Source organism: Acomys minous (assembly GCF_964271855.1).
Source record: "Acomys minous genome assembly, chromosome: 15".
NCBI classification, from domain to species: domain Eukaryota; kingdom Metazoa; phylum Chordata; class Mammalia; order Rodentia; family Muridae; genus Acomys; species Acomys minous.
In genome coordinates, this window is record NC_140497.1 from 35,544,900 (window position 1) to 35,569,681 (window position 24,782).

The 24,782-nt window shown below is 40.6% G+C and overlaps 1 long non-coding RNA gene across 1 annotated transcript; it reads right to left on the reverse strand.

Moving 5' to 3' along the window:
* LOC311584541 lies at positions 1–24,399 on the reverse strand. The gene is made up of 4 exons (XR_014774928.1): positions 23,444–24,399; positions 21,609–22,407; positions 11,162–11,355; positions 1–83 (listed from the first exon to the last, which is right to left on the reverse strand). It is a non-coding gene; the product is annotated as an uncharacterized lncRNA (long non-coding RNA).
* Positions 24,400–24,782: the final 383 nt, after the last annotated feature.

The window sequence follows — 24,782 nt, forward strand, 5'->3', positions numbered from 1 at the left end:
CTGTGTTTTCACCACATTTGGAGTCAGTCATCTAATTTAAATATGGAATCAGTGGCATGGTCAAAATTCACCCTGGAAAAGTTCTAAAAAAGAACATCAAAATGATGATCAGTTATTGTTCAGAACAGCAAAATCTTGAGTGGAACAAATGACTTACAGGACTTAAAATAGAGACACAGGGCATGACTTTTAAAATGTCAAAGAAGGGGAAACAGAGTCATGTGGAACCCAAGGCCTGAGCTATGAGTTACGAGGACCCAGATTCCTCGCTGCAGGTACCAAGTTGCTCTCAAGTCATTTTCATATAAGCAACCCTGTGTAAGGTGACCGGGGTGAGAGTGCTCACTTAGGCGTCCTCTGACTTATTTCAACAGTGGGTTTTTTTTGTTGTTGTTTGTTTGTTTTGTTTTTTTCTTTTTTGGCTTTAGTGCACAAGTCTTGGGCATCCTTAGTTAAAAGCATTCTCAAGTATTTTATTTTATTTTTGTGGTTATTATAAGTGGATGCATTCCTTAACTTACCTTCTAGATTGTTCGTCTCCAGTGCAATTGATTTTTATCTTGTTTTATGCATTGTTGCTGAATTCTTTTTTTTTTTTTCCCCTTCTTTAATTGTGGGCGGTGGGGGAGGGGAACTTGAAAGGTTATGCAGTGTAACAGAGTGCTTCTCTTTTGGCTCCATGGGTGACTCTCACTTCCCACACATCTAATGGCTCTGGCCAGAATTTTCACAACCGTGTTAAATATAAGTGATAAAAGGGGCACCTCTGTCTTTGTTTCCCGATCATAAGAGAAAAGTTCTTAATCTTTCATCATTTAAAAGCTGTAGAGTGTAAATTCTTACAAATGCACTTTATTATGTTAAGAAATTTGTTCCCGTTCCTTGTTTTGTGTTTGTTCCCTGTTGTTTTATTATTTTTTTTTTAGTGTCTTTCCTTTTCCTTTTTTTTTCTTTCTTTCTTCCTTTCTTTCTTTCTTTCTTTTTTCTTTTTTTAGTATAAGAGATTTAATTTATGGTCTTGGGAAATCTTGGCTTTCTTATCAAGGAACTAGCAATCTGATAAAATGAATTAGGCCATGTTACCTCTTCTGTGATATTTTTGAAAGACCTGCAAAAGAACTGGTTTTTCCCCTCCCTTTGTAGACCAGGCTAGCCTGGAACCCACAGAGCTCTGCCTGCCTCTGCCTCGCTGAGTGCTGGGATTACAGGTGAGCACCACCACGCCCGGCTGCAATTTTTCTTTACATATTTATAGAAATTAATCAAAGAAGCGACCTGGTGCTATACTTTTCCTTGTAGAGAATTTGGGACTCTTTGTTGAAGGCCTGGCCATGGTTTTTATTTCTTTTTGAGTCAGTTTTGGGACTTTACGTGTTTCTAGAAATGTGTGTCTGCATCGCTAAGGCTGTCTAATCTGTTAACATATCTTCTTATAATTATGTTTATGCATCAGAGAAGTAACATTTTGTCACTTTTTGTTTTGTTTTTACTAACGTGAGTCTTTCTTTTTATCCTTTTGCTATCCAGTGACTCACTGATCTTTTCAAAAAACTAAACCTTGGCTTCGTTGATTTCACTGTTTTTCCCTTCTCCGTTTCACGTCTCTCTGCTCCAATACCTACTGCTATTCCCACGAGCTTTGCGCTTTCTCTGGTCTTCCTCTGTTGTTCCTTAAGGTATAAAGTTAGATTATTCATTTGAGGCTTTTCTGATTTTTTTTTTAATGTAGAGCAACAAATTTGTAAGGCTATAAATTTTGTATAGCTATAAACTATGTTTTGACTCGTTATTTATTTAAAATTGCATTGCTTAATTTCAACACATTTATGACTCTCTTCGTTTTTATTCTGTTATTAGTTTCTGGTTTTATTCCTTGTGGTTTTAATCATAGTATGATTTTAAATTTCTCGAGACTTTTTTCATGTTTGAATATATACTCTACTCTACTTCTTAAGAAAATGTGCATTCTTAAGAAGTATGTGTACTGGGCTGGAGAAATGACCAGAGGTTGCTCTTGCAGAAGACCTGGGTCCAGCTCCCAACACCTACATGGAAGCTCACAACAATCTGTAAATACAATTACTGGGGATAGGATGCTGGCTTCAGGCTTCTGAGTGCACTAGACATGCAGTGTGGGACACATACAAACCTACAGGCAACACACACACACACACACACACACACACACACACACACTAAATAAATAAATAAATCTAAAGAAAAAGAATATGTAAGTGTTAGTCTACACATGTCTGTTGGAGCAGTTGGTTTGTAATGTTCAAGCAGCCATGTGGCACATGCAAAGATGAATTCCAGATATACTAAAGCCTGTTAAAGGCTCCTCTTGGGACATTCTACTGAGAGATCCAGGTAGCAAAAGGGAGGAAAGAAGGGACCACAGTTTAGTGAAGCAAACTGTGGCAGGGGGCTATATACAAGCAACTGGAGTTAAATTAGGAAATATATATGTATATTTTCTATTTTATATATATATATATATATATATATATATATATATATATATATATGTTTATTTTCTATTGAGAATGAATAAATAGGAAGCATCTTACCAAGATAATTCCCATGGAAAATAATCGTAAAATACTATAGAGCAAATGGAGCACTTCTACGTGGTCTCATTTATGTGTTTGTTTATGTACTTAGTGTAAGTGTGTACCTCTGGGAAGGTATGTGTGGGGTATCCTGACTCCACGGTATATGCACGCATATCTCAGAGGACCACTTGCAGGACTCAGTTCTCTCTTTCTGATACATGGGTTCTGGGGAATCAAACTCAGGGTGGGAGGCTTGAAGGCAAGTGTGTTTATCCAGTGAGCCATCTCACCAAAGACGTGGTATACATGTGACTTAGGAAAACCAGGAAAGCAGTTGGCATACTAGTATTTCACAATATGATTTTAAAAAACATAAGAAGATGAATTAGAAATTATCTGACAAGACAGTGAAGATACAGTGCAAAAGCAACAGGCTGAAGTACAAGAGGATGTACTTAAAATCACAACTGTAACGTTAAAATTCCACTGGCTCTTACTTAGCTGATTTTCTCATCATTATGATCAAATACTAGACAATGATCAATGTTAGGAGAAAAGGATTTGTTTGGCTCAAAGATGGAAGACATATGGTTCATTGTTGTAAGGAAGACTTGGCAGTAGGAGGCTCGGTGGGTGATGCTCGGACCTCCCTGTTCTCTCATTTCTGTGGGACAAGAAGTAGAGAGATGACAGGGGACAGATCAGGGCTATAACCTCAAGGCCTTTCCTCCAGTGACCCATTTCTTCCTGGTAGGCCCCACCTACTAAAAGTCCACAACCTCCCAAAGCAGTGCCACCAACTAGGGACCAAGTATTCAACGCATGAGATATGAGGGACATTGTGCGTCCAAGCTTTAACAAAGTTTATACAAAGCAATGCTTGACTAATGCTGCTTGAGTTCATCAGGCCCAAATCCATTTCCCAGAGTGCATCTGTGACTTGCGCAGACTCCCTTGCGGTTGAGTTTCAGCAAATAGAATGAGAGGGCAGAATTATTTGTGAGTCAGTCACATAAAATTTTCCTGGATTCTCAGTTTTTTTTTACTTGCAAATCAGATGTTAAGGGTTTAGTACAAGGGCCCAGAGTGAGACCCCAGTAGAAGACTGAACATTAAGAAGACCTTCATATGAAATTAGAGGTGGTATTCTCCCTGAAGCATGCAAATCACAAACTAGAAACATGAGAGATGTGATTAAAAACAAGACAGCATGATTCCTCCAAATGCCCATAAATCTTCAATAACTGAAACAGTGACAGAGACAAAATGTTGAGCAAGGAAAAATTCAAAGGACTAGGGATTTTTAATTATTGACTTCAGATACCAGTAAATAATTTAGTAGTATAAAACTTGCCTAGCATGTACGGGCTCATAGGTCTAGGGTTCCAACTAATGACAGGCAAAGAGGGGAAAGAAAATTAAATGAAAAATTATTTCAGAAACATGTACATAAACAACTCTACAAATCAAGAAAGACAACACAAGATTTAGAAGATATTTTGGCAAAGAGAGATTCTTTTACAAATGGTAGGGGGAACCTTATAAGGGAAAAGCCCAGTAAATCAAATATAAAACTCAGTGAGGGGCATCACCAAGAGCCTAAATCAATTGGAAGAGAGAGTCTGATGACAAGGCTGATGGATGGCTGCACTGAGCTGGAAATAAAGGGAAAAAACAACCAAAAAACCATGGCCCCAAATTCCAAGGCCTCTAGGATATAACTGAGAGAGAAACTAGGAATTTTTAGCATAAAGGGGTGTAGATATACAAACTAAAGGCATAAAAAAACTAGTTATTCAGTGAGTCTCTCTTATATTTATGGTTGTGAGCCTAGCCTTTAATGGCTGAGCCATCTCCAGCCCTCAAATTGCCTAAATTTAGGGGAATACATGGAGACAGTCGAACTGCTGGAAGATATGACCAGAAAATTAGTATTCCACAGATCTTATAGCTTAATACAATAATATATAACAAAGGAATAATAGTGCAGCCTTCAGTGAGAGTACCATGTTGCTTTTCAACACGAACACCAGTTGCTGGAAAATAGGTGGAATAATGTGTTTCAGACCTTAAAAGAAAATCATTTCCAACCAAGTCTACTATACTCTGCAATACTGTTTTGTTTTTTTAATAGAAAGAGAAATAATTTTAAATAGTCTGTTACCACCTAGTTGGCATTGTAGAGTACTTAAAGGGATACCGCACAGAAAAAAAAAATTAAGCTGTGCCTAATCACAAGAATTTGGGAAAAAATAAACCTTACTAGGATAGATAAATAGTTGAGAAATAGGAAGGAATCAAACACAATTGTTTCAGGAAACAAATCTTGAACATGAATGAGAAAGAATATACAGTATTCAAAGCACTCAGGAAAATAATATATATAATATATAATATATAATATATAATATATAATATATATACATACATACATACATATCTTTCAATGATAACCCTAATCATGAATAATCTTAATTCTTGACTCCTTGATTTGACCAAAAGCAAGATAGCACTCTCTGTGCAAGAAACCCCGTCAGTGCCAAAGACACACACACAGAGTAAACACGAAACGGTCGAAGCCCAGGGCAAGCTAGGGCGTCAGTGCTCAGGGCTGACCTCAGACTAAGAGGAGCTACAGAGCAGCACCAAGGCCATGATGGTGCCTACACCTGAGGTTCTGGTACTTGAGAAGTAGAGGGGGAATCAACACTTCAAGGTCTTCTTCACACAGTGACTTTGAGTCCATCCTGAACCACACAAGACCCTTCCACCAAGATAAGTAAAAATAAAACAAAAAGGCCCACTACATATAAAGAAAGGGAACAATCCATCAAGAAGACGTAATGAGTATAAAAAATATACATACCAACCATTCGTAGAACCGATTTCATAAAACAAATACTACATAAAGGGACAGGTAAATCCAGACACAGTAATGCTGATCACTTTTACATACAAGCCTCATCGATACATAAATAATCTAAACAAAAAGATTAGTAAAGAAACTTAAAAATTAAATTTTTAAAAATTAAAAGATCAAATGGGTTTACCATGATATTCCACACCAATAGTGATGTCATATTCATTACTTTCAGCATCTCATAAAACTTTATTTTAAAAAGACTGCATTTTAAGCAATAAAGAAAATCTCGACAAACTAAAAAAAAAAAATCTTTTCTTGAATTTCATCAGCTTCTAATGGCATAAAAGAAGAAATCACAAGCAATTGAAACTACATTAAACATACAGACACACAAATACTTAAAAGTAGACTTGCAGTCTAGAGAGATGGCTCAGCAGCTAAGAGCACTGGCTGCTCCTCCAGAAGACCTGGTTTTGATTCTTAGCACCCCCATAGCAGCTGAAAACAAGCTCTAAATCCAGTTAGGGTTAGGATACAATGCCCTCTTCAGGCATCAGTGGGAACTGCACACATGCTGTCATGCGTCATACATGCAGGCAAAACAGAAAACTAATAATAACAAAAATTTAAGAAAAGGGCCTACAATCAGGATGTAAAGTGAACAAATTAAAAATATAAAAATAATAAAACTTAAAAATATAAAAAATAAAAAGACTTTAGTCAACAATCAGTGGGTCTTTGAAGAAAGTGACAAGATGTAAAAATTGCTAGAATCAAATGAAAAGAAAACCAATTATCAAAACCTGTAGGCTGCAGGGAAGGGAGTTTTAAAAGGAAAGCTCATGACTATGAGTGAATACACTAAAAAAATCAAATCTAATTTTTTAAAGTACAAAAACAATACAATGTCAACAAACAAACAAACAAACAAACAAGGCCACCGGGAGGAGGGGGACAAAAGAATGAGAGAAACTCTAGATGAGTAGAATGAAAGAAGTATTGGAGATCAAAGATAAAATAAATTAAATAAATACTGAAAAAAATATAGAGGATCAATGAAGCAAAGACTTGGTTGTTCTTTTTTTAATATTCAGAAGATTAACAAACCTTTAGCCAAACTAACCAGTAAGATGGGAAAAGAGACTCAAGACAATAAAACAAAAGATTAATAAAGGGATATCACAACAGAAACTCTGAAATCCAGTGGATCATTAAGGAATATTTTGAAATTTTATATTCCAATCAGTTAGAGAAGCTTAATAAAATAGATAAATTATGCATGCATACAACCTGCTAAAATTTAGCCAAGGATATTAAAAATGTCAACAGCCTACTAATGAGCAATGAGATTGAAGCAATGATGGTGATTAAAAAAAAAAAACAAAACAAAAAACTTAAGTATGGGCTAGAGAACAGGTTCAGTGGTTAATAGCACTTGCTGCTCTTGCAAAGGACCCAGGTTTGGGTCTAAGAACCCACATGGGGTGTTTCAAAACACTTGTAACTCTAGTTCAAAGAGATTTACTGTTCTTTTCTGGACTCCATGGGCACCTGCATGCACGTGGTACAACATACACAAAACATACACTTAGGCACGTGAACATACACAAGGGTAAGACTAAAAAAACAACAATATCTTCCAATAAACAAAAAAGTCTAAGGCTATACAGATTCACTAGTGAATTCTGTCACATTTTTGTTTTATTTTATTTTACTTACGGTTTTTGAGGGAGAGTCTCACTGTTCAGTCTAGGCTGCCCTGAAGCTATTATGTAGCCCAGGTTGACTTCTAATTCACAATCTTCCTGCCTCAGACTCTGATGTGTAAGATTACAGGCATGCGCCACGATTCCTGGGTTCTCCCAAACCTTCGAAGGAGAACTAATAGAAGAATCCTTTCTTTAAAAATCTATATGAAGGAAGGTGTGGCACACACTTGTAATCCTAGCACTCAGGGAGGCAGAGTCAAGTGGATTTCTGTGAGTTTGAGGCCAGCCTGGTACACAAAAGGAGTCCAGGACCATCAAGGCTACACAGAGAAACCCTGTCTCAGGAAAGATAAAAAGGAAGAAAGAAAGAAAGAAAGAAAGAAAGAAAGAAAGAAAGAAAGAAAGAGAGAAAGAAAGAGAGAAAGAAAGAACAGAAAAAAATTAAAAATCTATATGATATAAATGGAAATAATGTTTCCAGCTTCTATAAAGCAAGTGATACTTTAATGGCAAAATCAGACAAGGCACCACCAAAAAAGAGAAAATCATAGACTAAGTTTGATAGAGATGCAAAAATTCTCAATAATATTTTTGTAAACTAAACTTTACAATATGTTAAAATTATCATGCACCATGACCAAGTTACTTTGGTTCCAGGGCTGCAAGGATGGTTCAATATACACAAGTCAAATGCAATACAGTACATAAATAGGTTCAAAGAGAAAAATATATGATTAGTTCCATAGAGGGAGAAAATAATTTTGACCAAGTTTAATATTCTTTCATGATAAAAATCCCTGAAGACACTAGGAATATAATGACGATAAGGAAACAAAATGAAATCTATGTATAGCAAACCTATAATAAACATTATATTACAAAAAGTTAAGAAAGATTTTAACAAGACCATTGTGTACACTCTTATCAGTCTTGCTAAACACAGTGTTTCAAATCTTTGCCAGAGCAATAAGGCAAGAAAAAGAAATAAAATGATACAAATATGAAAGTAAGAAGTCATATTATGACCACCTGTAGACAATATGACTCCATACTTAAAAGACTCAGTTAGAAGACTCAGCTCTAACACAAGTTTGGCAAAGTAACACGATATAAAATAACATATGAAAGTCAAGAGATTTACTATCTTCTAAAAATTAACACTCTTAGCAAGAAACTAAACAAGCTCATTTATAGTACTCTCAAAAAGAAACCTAGAAATAAATCTAGCCATGGACATTAAATTCTAATGATGTTCTTCGTAAGATGAGGAAAAAATATCCTAATGTTCATATAGAAGCATAATAGACCAAAAATATTGAGTGGATCCTTGGTCAAAACAGCAATGATAGAATTTTTCTCAAAACTTAGGTTCAAACTAAACTATAGAACCAAAGTAACAAAACTGCCATAGTTGTAGTACAAAAAATAACACATATAAGCCAAATGAAATAGAAGGCTTAGATATAACCTCACACAGCTACAACCTTCCGACTCCTGACAACAGTGCCAACAATATACGGCAGAGAAAAGAGCGCTGAGAAAGGTGGGGATTCGCACATCGAAGAATAAAATAAGATTTATGTATAAATCCAAACTGGGCCAGATACCTGAATGTAACACTTGAAGCTTTGGAATTGCCAGGGAAAAACACTTCAAGATACAGGCGTAGACAGTAAGTTTCAGAATAGGACTCTAGTAGGTCAAGAACTGCAAAAGGCGATTGTAACACATTCCAAAGCTCATGCGCAGCACCAGATGCAGTGAATAAACTGAAGAGTCCGTCTACAGAGCGTGGGGAAATGCGAGCTATTCATTTGGCGCTGCATTAACATCCAGAATTCATAAAGACCTAAACTAAGCAACAGAACAGCAGATAATCAAATTAACTAATGGGCAAATGAACGTAGCCACTGCTTTCCAACAGAAGAAAGACAAACGGATCGTTAACACAAGGAGGACGTATGACATTTTTAACCAGCAAGGAAATGCAAAGCAAAACTACACAGAGGACAGTGAGATAGCTCCATGGGTAGAAGCCTGTGCTGAGAGGGATGGATGACCTGAGTCTGCTACCCTGGACTTGTGGGGAGCTGCAGCTGTGCTGGTACTGACCATGACTTGTTTTTGTCTGCAGTTGAAACATTACTTGTTTTTCTCTGCAGTTCAAACATTGTGCTCCACTGGTTGCCTTCATTTTCCTTGTTTTGCGTCTCATGATTTGGCCCTTGGCTTGCTCCCTCTTGGGGACTTTCCACAGTGCTGTTTGATGGCTGGTTCCTCCCTTATATGAGCAGCTCTGTTACTCCCAATAAACGGCATTCTCTTAGCGCGTATGATCCATTGCTGTGCCGTCTTTTCAATCCACAGACCCTCGCCGTAGCCTAGACGAGCAGCACGGGTGCTGCATGGACTCACATGGGAGGAAGAGTGAACAGGCCGCCCCGAATTGTTCCCTGACCTCTATTCACAAGCTGTGGCCTGCACTAACCCCATCTCCCTCCCACAAATCAGCAAACGTAACATATACATGTAATTTTTAATTACACTGATGTTCTTGCCCAGACAGAGTGTCAGTCATTAAGAAAGTAAAACTTGACAACTGCTGTGGTGAATATGGGGGAAGGGGGAGCTTTATAAATATTGATAACAATACGAGTTAGTACAGCTGCTGTGACAACCACTATGGGAGTTCTTCGAAACCTAAAAACAGAAGTACCATATGGCCTTGCTATCAGTCAGCATGTAACAGAGACGCCAAAATAGTTCAAGAGATTAAAGTGGAAGACAGATGAAACAGGTGCTGTGGTGTCCCTAACAAAGGAAAGAGAAACGGTAAGATGGAAGCATCCTTGAAACGATCATCGAGGAACAATGCCCATTTATAAAGGAAGAATTGCGCCTACGCAATGATAGATCTAGCAAGGAGAGATTGCCCAGAATGATGAAGCCCAATAGACAGTCTAGTAAAGTTATTAGTTCATAAAGATAAGGAAAAATGATCTCAGAGTCTTCAAGGGGGAAAACAGATAAAATACCTTCAAATACAAAAAACAAACAAACAAAAAGCAAAAGCAAATAACAGAAAACAAACAAACAAACAACAAAATGCCAAAAAGATGGTGTCAAACTCCAAACACAGCACTGAGAACATTGAGGCCGTATTTTCTTTCTTTCTTTCTTTTTGATTTTTTAAATTTTACTTATTGTATATGAGTGCTTTATCTACAGAAGAAGGCATCAGATCACATTATAGACAGTTGTGAGCCACCATGTGGTTGCTGGGAATTGAACTCAGGACCTCTGGAAGAGCAGGCAGTGCTCTTAACCACTGAGCCATCTCTCCAGCCCTGAGGCCGTATTTTCAAGAGACCTAGAAAAGAAACTTGAGCTGAAGCTATGAGGCGCGTACAAATTGTCTCCCAGGCAAAGACTGATAGAAAAGTGACTTAAATCGGCACGATTTCAGGAACTGAGGTGCCCGTGTTCTTCCTGGCTGGAGGGGCTTACACCAACCGGAAGCTGATGTGAGGAGGTCTGGGAAAGCGACTGGTGTGAGATCCTCTTCACGGTTAACATGGGCCTGGGGATATACAAGCCTAAAGCTGTGGATAAAGCGATGAGGTATAGGAAGTATACATCCTGATAAAGTAGAAAAGAATACAACAAAGAAGATGCTGGAAAGTGGTGATTAAAACGGCAAAGTAGAATAAAATGAGAGTTTACGGAGGCCGTTAAAAGAGCGGTGTCAATAAACAGGTTTAAAGTGCCCACACACGGTAACAGGGAAAAGCAATCACCTGAATCAAAGTAGGAACCTTCCTAAAATCCCCCAAGTGAATCGAAAGCAAATAAGCCAGATAAAACACAAGGTTACAAGATGACATATCTGAATCGAGAGCAAACGTCTGTGGCTGATTTTGGCTTAGCTCACCTTTTGAAAAATATTCCCAAATTTTCTTGTAATCAAAATCCAATTATTAGATATATAAACTAGGTACTAAAGCAAAATGAGTCAAAACAATGAAGAGACTGACCTCCATATATTGTGCATAAAAATAAGACAAAGGCTAGAGAGACGATGACGATGGTTCAGCAGTTAGGAAACGCTTGTTGCTATCGCAGAGGACCAGTGTTTGATTCCCAGAATCTACATCACAGCTGCGCTGCCTGCAACTCCAGCTCCAGTGAGTCTTGTGCCCTCTGCTGGTCTTTTCAGGCACTGCACACACTGCACATCCAAAAGAAGCAGAGAGGTACACATAAATAGCATTTAAAATTATTAAAATAATTAAAGTCAAGTCTACCAAAGATTAAAAAATTAATAAAACAAAATTCCACCTTAGATTAAGTGTGGGTGAACCCTTCCATATCTTGGCTATTGGATAAACGATTCTGTGATTAAATGCACAAATGTACAAATGTACCCAAAGGAAAACCGACAAAATCATCTACAAACAATTTTAATAACCATTTTGGATAAAAAAAACTCAGAAGAAATATCAATGACAAACTGGGGAAAATAATGCAATATACATTACCGTTCTGTTAGTAAAAAAACAAACAAACTATAAACAACCTTTTTAACCTGAAGGGAAAACAAAATCATAAATAAGAATAAGCAAAAAATGGGAACAAGCAATTCAAAAACAAGATTTAAACAGCCTAAGCACGAGAAAAGATGTATTCTATTTGCCCAATCTATGAAGAAACGTACGTTTTCATATATCGTTGGTGGCAAAGCAAATGAATGCAAATCTTTTGGAAGGAGTTAGGGGAAATGTAAATATTTAAACAGTTCCCTTCAAGTCACCAGTCATACTTGTAAGTATTTATTCTAAACATGCTTGCAGAATAAAACTGTTCATGTATAAATTATGCACCAGCATAGTATTGGCTAACGGTCATTGGAAACCCTGGAAGCTGTGAGGGCAGTCACATGCTTCTAGCGAGATGCTCTAGAAAGGGCACACATCATAGATGTGGCGTTCCCCCCAAGAACGGGAACTTGTATTTAACCCTCTGACAAGTCAGACTATTAAAAACTAAACAATGTTTATTTTAAAAAGAAGGGACAGTGCCTATGTTCTTCAAAATATATTAATGTCACTAAGGAGAACAAGATCAAAAATCATTGAAGTATTACTGATAGAGGTTCCATTAAAAGACAGAGACACTAAACATATTGTGTGACCCTGGACTGGGCACCATAGTAGAGGAAAGAGATGTCAGAATTATTGGACCAACTGGCAACACTAGGAAATGAATGGCTATGCTATATTGAAAGACACTTTTCAGTGTTACATTTTACAGAAGTTAAAAATGAGCTTCCTAGTCATAAGCAATACTAGCAGCTTTATTTACAAATAGAGGGTCATGAGATATATATATATGTGTGTGTGTGTGTGTGTATATATATATATATATATATATATATATATCTCACCTCACCCTCACTGTCTCAGAAAACCATGTGCTTGGCAGCGGAGTGGAGAGGAGGGGGAGGGGCGTCGAGAGAGAAGGCAGGAGAGACAGAGAGGGGCACCTGGGACATGAGCAACAGGTGAATCTGGGTAAAGGCCACATGAATGGTCTTTGTATTGATCTTTCCATATAACTTTTAAAAATAAAATTCATACTATTGTTTAAGTTCTTAAAAAATTATAAAATTCATCTAAGAGAGAAAACAATTCAGCTGGACCAGCAGACCCGGGGTCATTTTTCCTGCCACACTCGGCTGCAAAATGGATGAAAAGTAATGACCTGTATACTTATGCCCGAGACATCTTCACTCAAAATATCCAGAGTGTGGAAGTAAAGCCAGGTGTCCACTGGCAGGTGCCTAAGACAGCGAAGTGAGGTGCACATGTGTGACGGAATATGACTTGTCCTTCAAAAGGAAAGGTGCGCTGACAAGGGCTATGGCACAGAGGGCCCGTGAGGACACTGTGTAATGTGAAACTAGCTGGTCACAGAATGGTGCCACATGAGCAACATAAAGCCGAATGGCGCGTGCTGTGGAGAGACGACGGGGAATTCTTGTTTAATGTATAGATTTTTCAGTTTTGTAAGATGAAGCATTCTGAAAATGAGTGTGGCAGATGGTTATCTAAGACTGTAGATATAATGCTACTGTGCATATGGCGGCTAAGAGTGGAAACTGTGGCACATATAATATATTAATATATAAATATAATATGTAATACAATAAAATGTGATTAAAAACAGCTAAACAGTTTTTTAGGATTTATGAGAAAAATAATGCTTCTCCCAGTGCCTCCTCTTTCATTTGAAGATAATGAATCCTGGCTCGCTACCAGATCCTGGTAGACAGCGCTGCCCATGATAACTCTGGTGACCAGATACCCAATACTTACTGGTCAGAAATAGGGTGTTTATCTGACCTATTTGACCATAAAGATGGAAAGTTCAAGAAGGATTCAACCATTACAGAAAGATGATACGTGCAGGTCAATATCTAACTGCCCTTCCAGACATTGAGAAGCATGTGAGCGAGCCCCATGGCCTCATGGCAAACTCCGGTGACTATTTGACAAAGGAGACAAGTCTCTGAGGCCAGACTTACAGATGGCTCTGTGCCATATGCCATGACCAGCCTTAAATGAGCAGCATTCTAACCCCACTTAGGTGAAGCCCTGAACACCGGAGCAAAGAAAATCTTCCTGTGGGGATATGAGGATGTAAGAAGAGATGGTCTAGGAACCACAAAGTGACTCACACTTGACCATATGGTAAGAGATAATGGAATAAATTTTAAGTATATCTGTCATAGATATATAATATATACATGTCATATATATGTGTGTAATAGTAACTTGATTTTATTTAAAATGTATACACATACAATTATAAGATTGAAGGTATCTGTGCTGAAGCATCAGCCTTCTTAGTGGTTATCATTTTTCCCTTATATTTACCTAAAGTTTCTCTCTCTCTATGATTAGGTATTATTTTTATAATGAAGCAAAAGCTGGCAAATGTTATCTGGGAAAGAATCTTCTTTATGGCCTGGCATCATAGAGACATGTTTAGCACGCTCCGTGGAGTTTGTTTTTGCCGAGAAGTCTGTCTCCTGTAAGCAATGTTGTGGGTAGCAATCTCGGCACATTCTATTGGGCCCCCACCTTGGCATGGGTGGTGGAGTAACCCATTCAGTAAGCTTAATGGGGAAGCTTCCCCTGCCCTAAACTGCATTGCACCATCACAGTCATAGAGGCTTTGAGGCAAGATGACTTGAGTTTAATTCCTGTCTATTGTCTTTTAGCCAGATGCTATAGGGAAGCACGGCTTGACCTCTGCGTTCAAACATCCTTTACTGGAAAAGGGAACATCCTTTATTGGAAAAATAATTCAAAGCCATAGCCAGGACCCGGCTCCTGGTGGGTGGGAGGTGCCCATGCATTTCACACTCCGGAAGGAAGACTGGAGGAGTTACTCAGTTCTTCACAAATACTGCAAGGCTGTTCAAGAAAGAAAGCCCAAAGTGCCCCTTAATTTTCTGGTCGCCATCAACCAGGATTCTTGAGGGATGGAAATCCCTCACGTGAACAGAGGATGGCCAGTTAGAAGAGAATTCTCTTATGTACATCTCTACTTCCCTGAGCCCTGATTCCTCCATCGGGCTCACTCAAATATGGACTTAATGATATTCCTATAGCTAGGCAAACCCCATAGAACAGGAAAGCAGTTTTATCTCTATAATTCAATCACTTCTCTCTCAGCTCTCTGCTGACACCTTTAATTGGGAACAATCAACTCAAGCATTTTTGCGGGGGTGGGGAGCAGAGGTTTGAGAGCAATGAGACAGGTTTTTTTGCAATCAGGAAAGGGTTTTCTAAACTCCACAGTCACAGCGAGTTCAGTAGTCTATTCTATGTCTCTCCATATTCTTCCCACACAGTGTGAGGAGATCTGTGGACTCCGACGGTACACGGAGGCCTCCAGCCAGTGTAGCGTAGGGTGCACACAGACAGATCCCACAGCTGCTACGCCGTTGTCTACCCAGATCCACAGGACTGAGTAGTGTCAGAGGGAGAGCCAGAAAACCAGCCACATAGGAATTCTTAACTGTCAGGGAGAGAGGGAAGGAGGGAGGTAGAGAAAGAGAGATGGAGAGGAGGGAAGGAGGGAGGGAGAGAGGGAGGGAGGAAGGGAGGGAGGGAGGGAGGGAGGGAGGGAGGGAGGGAGAAAGAGTTGAGTAAGACAGATTGAGATTTCTAGCCCGCTATCACTCTTTTCTCAGCTTCATCCTAGTAGGACCAAATACTGCCCACAACCTCATGGTTTCTTTATAATCAGTGATCAATTCCTCTCTATGACAAGTAGGCAGATTCTTCCGCTTCTTAAGAGTGGATTTGGTGTGACCAGCTGCCTCTCACTCCTGCCTCCATGCCTTCCCCACTGTGGTGGGCTATATTGCTCCGAACTAACTCTGTGAGTATTCCTGAAAAGGATGGTAAGAAAAAAAGGCCAGCCATGATCAAAATGGTACAAAAAGGAGGGAAGCCAAGGGTTCCCCCTTGAATTCTCAAGCATCCTGGACACAGGCACTCTGATATACAACAGGTAATGATCAAAGAACTTCAAAGTCCCGAACAGCAAAATACAATGGTGTTGACAGATGTTCTGCAAACTTATGTTGAAACCAGGTCTGACCAATGCCATGTGGACATTTCTAGTAGATGTATTGAAAGGAGCCAGAGCCAAGAGCAACTCATCTGGATGCTCCTAATCTTACAGGTCTGCCAGGACCAAGGCTTTCCTTTCTAGCACGGTTGCTGTTTACTACCTCTGTGATGCCTTTATTCTCATCTCTAAATGAATTCTTCATCCCAACAGGAAGATGAAACAAAGCCTGCCAGCACAAGACCGAGGCACGAGGAAGGGTTAACCACTAGTGAGGCTGTGTCCCCTAAAGCATCCTTACTCTAAAATTGTCCCCATCATTTGGAAGCAAGGAAGTACAGCAGCGCGCTCACGCCACGGTGCCCCGTGCATCCCCGTGTGATCCCGACGTTTGTGCCACCTGAAACGGGATCCACCTGATCCAAGTCCTTCAGCCTAGGAGGTCAGTTGCAGTTATTAAAATGCGGGATGACTTATTCCATAAAATGTGACGTCTAATCAGCCTAGAAGGGAAGTAATGGAGAGAAGACAGAAAACGAAGAGGTGTTGGGGCGGGAGAGAAGGGGAGAGAAAGGGAGGGAGAGGAGGGAGAGACTATTCGGTTCCATCCTGTTTTCTCTGATGTCATCTATTATGTCTGGGATTGACAGATCCACAGAAACATCTGGAACCCATCATATGACTTCTGCTGTAGCAGTGAAAGGGTGGTTTCTGGGTATTAATCAAATAGGGAGACACTCTATATGCCCACGACAGGGAAGCAGGTTTTTTCAATTTACTGTGTCAGAGAAGTCAGAGATTGGAGGGAAAGTTTTCCTCTCAGTGTCAAGGTAGGAGTCCTTGGAACCGTCGCCCTGTAGATAAACACGCGTCTGTCTGCTTCAGGGACCATTCAAGCAGCAAGAAAACAAACTCCCATTGTCTCCCCAAACACAATCAACTAAGCAACAGTTGATGGCCTTGGAGCTTCCAGGCAGCTTAGGGTGAGGACATCCTCCAGACTCAAGCAAGAACAAGAGAGATCTTCATCGGTAGCTACCGACAATGGCCCACAGCTTAAAAGGAGTCTGCTATAGAGAAGACTAACCCGCAATTAAACCCCAGCAGAAACAGGCCTGCTAAGCAGACAGACACCGGTTAGAACTGGCAACAGACTCGGGACCATGGCTTGATTGTTTCTAATTCACCTCAGTCCTGAAAGGTCTTGGGGGAGAGACTGGAATTATTTGCATAGACGGGAGCTGTAGGTTCAGTTTGCTCTGGGGGAATGGATGGTCAATGCCATATGTACAGAGATGATGAACAGCCCAAAATGACATCGGCATAATTACCAAGAACAATAATATTTATCCCCTGTGTCTACAGAAAAGATGGTTCTGTGTCAAAAAAAAAAGAAAAAAAAAAGCAGTCTGAATAAATGATCTGTTCTTTTTGGTAACTTAAAGAAGAAATATTTACAAGATTTTAAAATGCGATCATTGGTTTATTGTCAAGAAATTCATCTGTTATTTTAAATTATGGAGGAAAAGGAGGTCTCCATTTTTCATGTGTTCAAAATTGTAACTGTTTATTGGGAGTAAGATAACTAAAGCTTCCATTTTACTGCAGCTTATGATATAGTCTCAGCTATTAACCTTTAACAGAGAAACCAGACTGCCCCTCTAGGTTCTTGAATTCTTTGGGAATCTAAACATTTACCCCCCCCAATATTCTTTTATTACTAACAGTTTCTGGTTCAGTAAGAGTGCACCCCCTTACAAGACTGCGCTCGGAACTCTGGGAACTGTGTTTTAATGCGCTCCGGCAGGCTTTTCATTATCTGTTGTCCGTTAATAAGCCAGGAGTGGCTTACTGCAGGGGACAGGCTCTTTATGACTAGCCTGTGAACCAGAGCAGCTGGTCTTCATGATAGAGAAATGTTTTTTGACAGCCACCTTTTCATGAGGAGATACCATTTATAAGCGGGGACATACTAAACACATTGCAGCCCAATCATCACTGTGAAAGAAAATGTCAAATAAAAAGCTCTCTTTGCTTTAAGTACCCTTGAGTTTCTTCATTATGGACAAATTAGAAGAAAAGAAAAGAAAAGAAAAAGCCTGAAAAAAACCCCGCTGCATTCTGGGAATTGAATGTTACCAACAGAGGCGAATACTGTCGAGTGGTCTCCATGTGTTTCATTTGAGGCTCAAATGGAAAACAGTTTCTGTAAGAGGTTGCATTTTCATGGGAATTAGAGAGACCTTGCACTCACGGTGCACAGACATGATGCAAGTGTCTGGGTTATATTGTCAACGCCTCCCAGCAAACTGGGTACAGCTTTGCCCTGTATTCAAGCACTTGAGGATGAAAATGCAGAAAACAATTTTGAATTTGAAAATGTTGTTTCTGGCTGCTCAGGCTTTAAAAAAAAAAAGGTATGTAGAAATCAATTTGTCTCAAAATATCCAGAAATTCTTGGTTTAGTTTCTCATGGTAGTTTTAGAAATACAAAAGTCAAGAAATCTTTTTTGTTATAATCCTAGCTTATTAAAACTTAATTAGAGATATAATACCTTTGTGGGTAAATACTTAACACTCAAAATAACTTAGCAAAGTACACAACATCTCAGCTTTCAAATACCACCGGCAAATAAATGGCTGCAATTGGTAAAATAGCAGTACACAAGTGATTTTATGGTCTGGCAGAAAATGTTAACTGTTGGCACGAATTTGTTGATCACAACAAATTATTCTGGGTACTTTGACCACATGTTTAAGAAGTCTTCATACGTGGACAGCATTTTATAATTCTAATTCTAGAACACATTCATATTTTTTCCAGCAAATTTTGTTGAAGCCTAAAATTTCAGCATCAAGAACATACTTAGGAAATGCACAGGAACAGGAGCTAGAAGGAAGCTGACCCAGGAGGCCAGAGCTAGCCAGCCACTGAGAGACAGACGCCTTGCTGCCAATCACAGAAAATGTCAGGGTGACTGTGGAGAAGAGTTTGGACCTCATGGTCCCAAATGTGCTCCAAAATACATAAAAATCAATTTAAGAAATCACTTCCTAACTGTGATGTTGATATTGTTACAAGTTGTAATGTACCCACTGAGTACCTATTTTTACCGGTTGCAACGCACAGGTTGAGAGCCACTGCCTTACACAAGCCCCTACACTTTCCTTTCTTTTTATATCCTTGGGGGTCTATCCCAAGGACATTCCTGCTTGCACACACCTTTAACATGGCGTCTGCATCCTGCAGAAGCACAGGCAAGAAAGGCAACGAGGAGAAATAACCCCCAGTGGTGACGAACAGTATGCATCCAGGCACTATGATGATGTAGGGAGAACAGAGTGCTGTTTCCAGAGCTTTCTACTATCCTCCAAAGTGTTCTTAAGGAAGCAAAGAACCTGAGCCACCAGGTTGGATTGGTTGAGCCACCAGGAAGCCAAGTGTGAAAAAACAGGTAGAGAATAAAAACTAGGGTTAACAAGACTTACAAAACAGCCAAATCTAACAGGCTATCTTTTTTTATTAATTAATTTTTGTTCACTTTACATCCCTATTGTAGCCCCCTCCCCCATTGCCTCCAGGTCCCACTCTCCCTTTCATCCTCCCTATCCCCCCCCCCCCCCCCCCGCCCCAGTCCTCAGAAATGGGGAGGGGACTTGGGCTTCAGCTCTAATGAATAAATCCACTATCGCATGACTGCTTTGGACCTGAAGGAAAATAAAAAGGGTCTCTCTTGAGCATCATCGAATACCATAAGCCTGTGGTATTTAGGTTTATCTTTTTAGATATGATAAAAAAATAAGCGGTAAACCAGGTGTGGTGGCACACGCCTTTAATCCCAGCGTTCGGGAGGCAAAGGCAGGCTGATCTCTGTGAGTTCAAGGCCCACCTGGTGGACAAAGTGAGTTCCAGGGCAGCTAGGGCTATGTAGAGAGAGACTCTGTCTCAAAAAAACGAACTAAACCAATCCCAAATAAACAAAAGCCAGGAGGCAGGAAAACCAGGAAGAGACTTGAAGTGACGTGTTCTAAATGGGCGTGGCTATGGTGGTGGAGTAGGAGGTAAGTGGAAACATTCAGGAGAGAATTAGGAGGCTAATGGACACAACCTGGTGATGGAGTCGGTGGGGTGTGGGAAGGAGAAGAGAGTGCTCACTGCTAAGCGTGTGGCTTTGACAAGGAGGTAGTCAATGGAATCTTCGACCAGACTGGAGACATGGAAGGAAGACTTGGTGTTTATGGTGGAAATGTAACATTAACTTGAAGGAACAGTTTTGAAAAAAAAAATGAAGATGTCCAATCAGAAACGTGGGGACAGTACGCTAATGAATTATTTTATTTGGGAGCGGAGTAAATAAAGAAGAAAGAGGTTCCTAGGCAGTGCCATTATTTCGAGGGTAGACAGGGCACTTGAGGAAGAGAGCACACATGGTTGTGGGGGAGGGGGGCGGGAATCAGAAATGTGTGGTTGAGGATTCAGATGTAATTTTGTTTTATCCATATCGTTATACGTAAATAGCGGTAAGAGCCTAACATCTTCACCTTTGTGACAGTGGTTTGGTGACTTAGCACAAGGTCATGGGTATTTCAGAAGTCATATAATCCATTTGTCATCTTTTTTTTTTTTCAAATGCATTACTTTGTGAGTACTTGATAGATAGAAGTGCAAAAGGCTAGGACTGTTAGAGTTAGTGATCTCATTAAGACTAAGATGAAAGAATAAGGTTGTGTGTTTGTAGCGCTGTGGCATAAGCCCAGGGCCGCCGCCATCTTGGGCAAGCACACTACAAGCGAGCTTAAAATCCCTAGCCCAAATGAGCAGTTCAAATTGGCAGCATCAACTTAGAACCAACCTCTCTTTGCCTGTGAAGTGATGTGGTTAGAAAGTGGTCCCAACCTCAAGGACTTTACGGCCCAGTTAGACACATTCAGTAAATCTATAGGAAAAAAAGAAAAGTAAGGAACATGGGAGTTGAGGTGATTGGAGGTGGACAGGCTATGAATGTTTAGACTTGGGGAAAAAAATTGAAAGCGCCTGTAGGGCAGTAACTGCGGCTCTGGGTAAGGCGTGAGGCGCTAGCACGAGACAGACTTCCAGTGCTCGTTTTGAAAATGATCGATGGGAAACTGTTAGAAACAAGTCTGATTGTGGAAGGAGAGACATCCTAGCACTTAACATCCTTATTGGTTTCTCAGAGGATCCAGGTTCAGTTCCCAACACCCAGCATGGCAGTTTACAACCACCTGTAATTTTAGTCCCAACCAATCCAAATGCCCTCTCCTAGACTTGTAGCACCTGCACATGTATGGTCTACACACACACACACACACACACACACACACACACACACACACACAATTTGTTAGCTCTACTTTCCCCATATACACATACAGCCTAAGCATTAAGTTGAGGAAAAATAATTATACGTACTCTGTATTACAAATGTTATTTTTGTCATTCTTGCTTTTAAAAAAGTCTTTGTGTGTATGTCTGTGTGTGAGTATTTGTGTGTGTGAGTGCATGGGTGCCTTGGCATGCATGTGTCATAATACACGTGGAAGTCAGAGAACCACCTCAGGTGCTGGTCACCACCTTGAGTTAGACAGGGTCTCTCTTGGTCAGACACTGCATATGCTGGGCTAGTTGGCCCAGAGCTTTGGAGACTGATCTTATCACCGCCTCACATCCAGGTTTAAGATTTGTTCCAGCTTTTAAGCCTTTGAAACCCCTCTGCCTTTACCATGTATCTGCAGGAACACCTTTACCGCAATGGAACAAAGAGAGCTCTGGTCCCTCCAAACTCACACACGCTAGCGCTGTATGGTTTTGTGCCTTACCTGACATGTGTTTCTCAAGGGTATCATGTGATCCCCACAAAAAGACATCGGGAGGCATAGAAGACACGATCCACAGCCATTCGGTTAGAGCTCCGAGCCTCAGCAGCTCAGTGCATGACACTGGCTACCACATTCCGGTTAGGGACCCAGTGGGAAAGCTTCCGGCTGGGGTCTGTTCCAGGCAGGCGTACTTCTCCGTGGCAGCGCTTGTTGCATCGCTAAGTTCCCTCTCCCGCCTTCCTTTCTGAGCCACTTAGGAGGTAGTTCTCTTATCTTCTACTTGGCATTTGAAGAACCGCACAGGTTCACTTTCTCCTATGAGGAAAACACTGAACATTTGTTACTTTAAATAGTCTTTGTGTCAAAATGAGGAGCCTACGAGGGAGACATGGTGGTGCATGCCTGTAATCCCAACCCTTGGGACACTGAGGCAGAAGGGTCTCCGGTTAAGGTCAGATGGGCTACCCCTTCTTTAAAAACTGAATACTCAAATGACATTACAATAGAGCACACACGGCTACCCTGGTATAAACATCCTTAACGGGCCTGAGATCCTGATTACTCCGTTCTGGATTTAGAAAAGCAGCACTCAAGTTACAAGTTGAACGTCTGCCTTGGTTACTTTTCTATTGGTGAGCAGACACCATGACTGAGGCCACTTATAAAATAAAGAGTTTATTGGGGCTTACGGTTTCAGCGGGCGAGTCCATGGCCATCATGGTGGAGCATGGCAGCAGGCAGGCAGGCAGGCAGGCATGGCTCTGGAGCAGTAGCTGAAAGCTTACACCTTGAGAGACAACTACAAGGCAGAGAGAGCACACTGGAAATGGGAGGGGTTATTGCAACCTCAAAGCCCACCCCCAGTGACACACCTCCTCCAACAAGGCCACACCTTCTAATCCTTCCCAAATAGTTCTACCACCCAGGGATCTGAGTCAAGCATATGAGTCTATGGGAGCCATTCTCACTCAAACCACCATGGCATCCGTAATCTGAAAATCCTCAAGCAATCAGAATAAAGTATACTCAACCTAAATTTAAACACTTCTAATTTAGCTTCCCTTTATTTGTCTAGTGTCTCAAAACCTAAAAAAACAAAAAACAAAAAAACCCACCTTTGAAACCATTCTAAACATCTATAACCAGTCCCTAAATTAAATTTTTTTTCATTTTTTTGTGATTAATGATAATATTTTATTCTTTTTAAATTTTTTTTTATTTTTTATTAACTTATTCAGATTACATCTCAATTGTTATCCCTTCACTCCCTAAATTTTAAAAGGCACCTCTATTGGCTTACCTTTTGGGAGCTCTGTTTTTACAATGCAGGGTTTCAATGTATTATAAATTATGTTAAGAATGAATCAAGCCCCAGTGCTGGTTGGTAAGTGCTAGATTACTGTCTAGTGTGAAGAACACTGGAAGATTTTCATGTGGATGCTGAGGGCAGATGAGTTAGCTGTGACAAGTCATTTTAGGAGGTCGGGGGGGGGGGGGTTGAGTATTAAAGAAAAACTAAAGGGACCTTGGTACCTGTGAGGAGAATGTAATCCTGCCCTAGTCTGGGACCAAGGTGAAAACAGTCTTGGGATGCCACCCCACTAGACTCTGTCTCTACAAATCTTAGTATAGACTGAGAGGGAGGAATGATCAGCCCAAGACAAAAGACAGGGCCCTGCCAGTCTGTGCAGGGCATTGTATTGCAAAAAAAAAAAAAAAAAAAAAAAAACAACCATGGACTGGGAGAGGAAGTGGGGGGGGGGGGGAGACGAAGATTGGGTAACCAGAGGGGAGATGGCAGGAACTGCTGCGGTGATGGTGACCTCAGGGGATACCTCCAAGTTCGGTCCATGGATGGTGCGGCTTCTTCTGTTGAGTAGATCTGCTGGACCCCTGAGCATTACGCCAGGGGAATAGCCCGCAGAACTGATCCCCAGAAGGTTTCACTCTTTTCTTTTCTTTCTTTCTTTCTTTTTTTTTTTTTCATGCTTTACAGAATGCATGCTTATTTTTGTTCTCCTTCATCTCCTTTCCCTCCTATTTAGGGTAGTCGGGCTGTAAGGGAGGAACATGCCTTTAATAAATCCCTAATGAAGTAGAATTGTCAAGGAATTGGAGCCAGCAGGCACCACAGTGTACCCCTGTAGCTTCAGCTTGAATCCAGACTCTCAAAGCTCGACGCCAGAAACGAGAAGAGACCCTCCACATCGAACGAAGGGACTCTATCCAGCTCAAGCTAGACAAACCTGGCTCTGGCAGGCCCTGCCCTTCTCCCCCATCTCCCTCCTCCTTGCTAAAAACCCTTTAGATGACATTCCTAAAGCTAGCCCCCAAGGTCTATTCCCGTATTTGGCCACTTCCTCCCCCTGAGGCTGACTACCAAGGACCAGCTATCAAAGTACTAAAGCACAGCCATCAGAAGCCCCCTTTGGCTCACCTAATTAACACGCCCATTTAAAATCAAACACCTCACCCTAACCCAGGGTTCCCCCTTGTACCTTCATAAACCGCCATTTTCCTTTATGTCGTGCCTGGCTCCTCTCTACCCGGAGGCAGCCCTTTGTCCCTCTCTAGGATAAATACCCCTGGCCTTTCCCTCTTGTTCCCTTTCTCATTTCCCTCATCATTTTCCTCCTGTCTCTGTCTCTTATTCCCTGCCCTCTGTCCCTCTGGGGCGAATAAATCTCCTTTGTGCTGAGAACTTGGTCTTGGGGCTCCTGAGCCAATACTGATCTCTTCAGCAAATAAATAAACAAGAAAATAAATAAATGGTAAAAAAGAAGTAACAAGAGACCACTAGCTGTTTACGTTGGCTAGCAGGGGGTCATGTTTCTCACACAGTGGTCTTCCCTCTGACGCTGAAAGAAGAGATGGTATTTATTTTCAGTCCTGTCTCTTCCTCCTCTATCTCATTCCGAAAGTTGTGGATGGGTTTACTTAAGACCACGTGAGCGCTTTCGCTCTGCTAAGGAGGAGACAAATCAATGTGCAACTTGATAAAGATACTAGGGTTATTTCTGTAGTGCTACTGGGGATGGAACCTACAGCAAGCACTCTTTCACTGAGCTACAGGTCTGCGTTCTTTTTAGTGTGCGTGTGTGTGAGGTGTGTGTGTGTGTGTGTGTGTGTGTGTGTGTGTGTGTGTGTGGTTTGTGTGTGCTGTGTGTGTGTGTG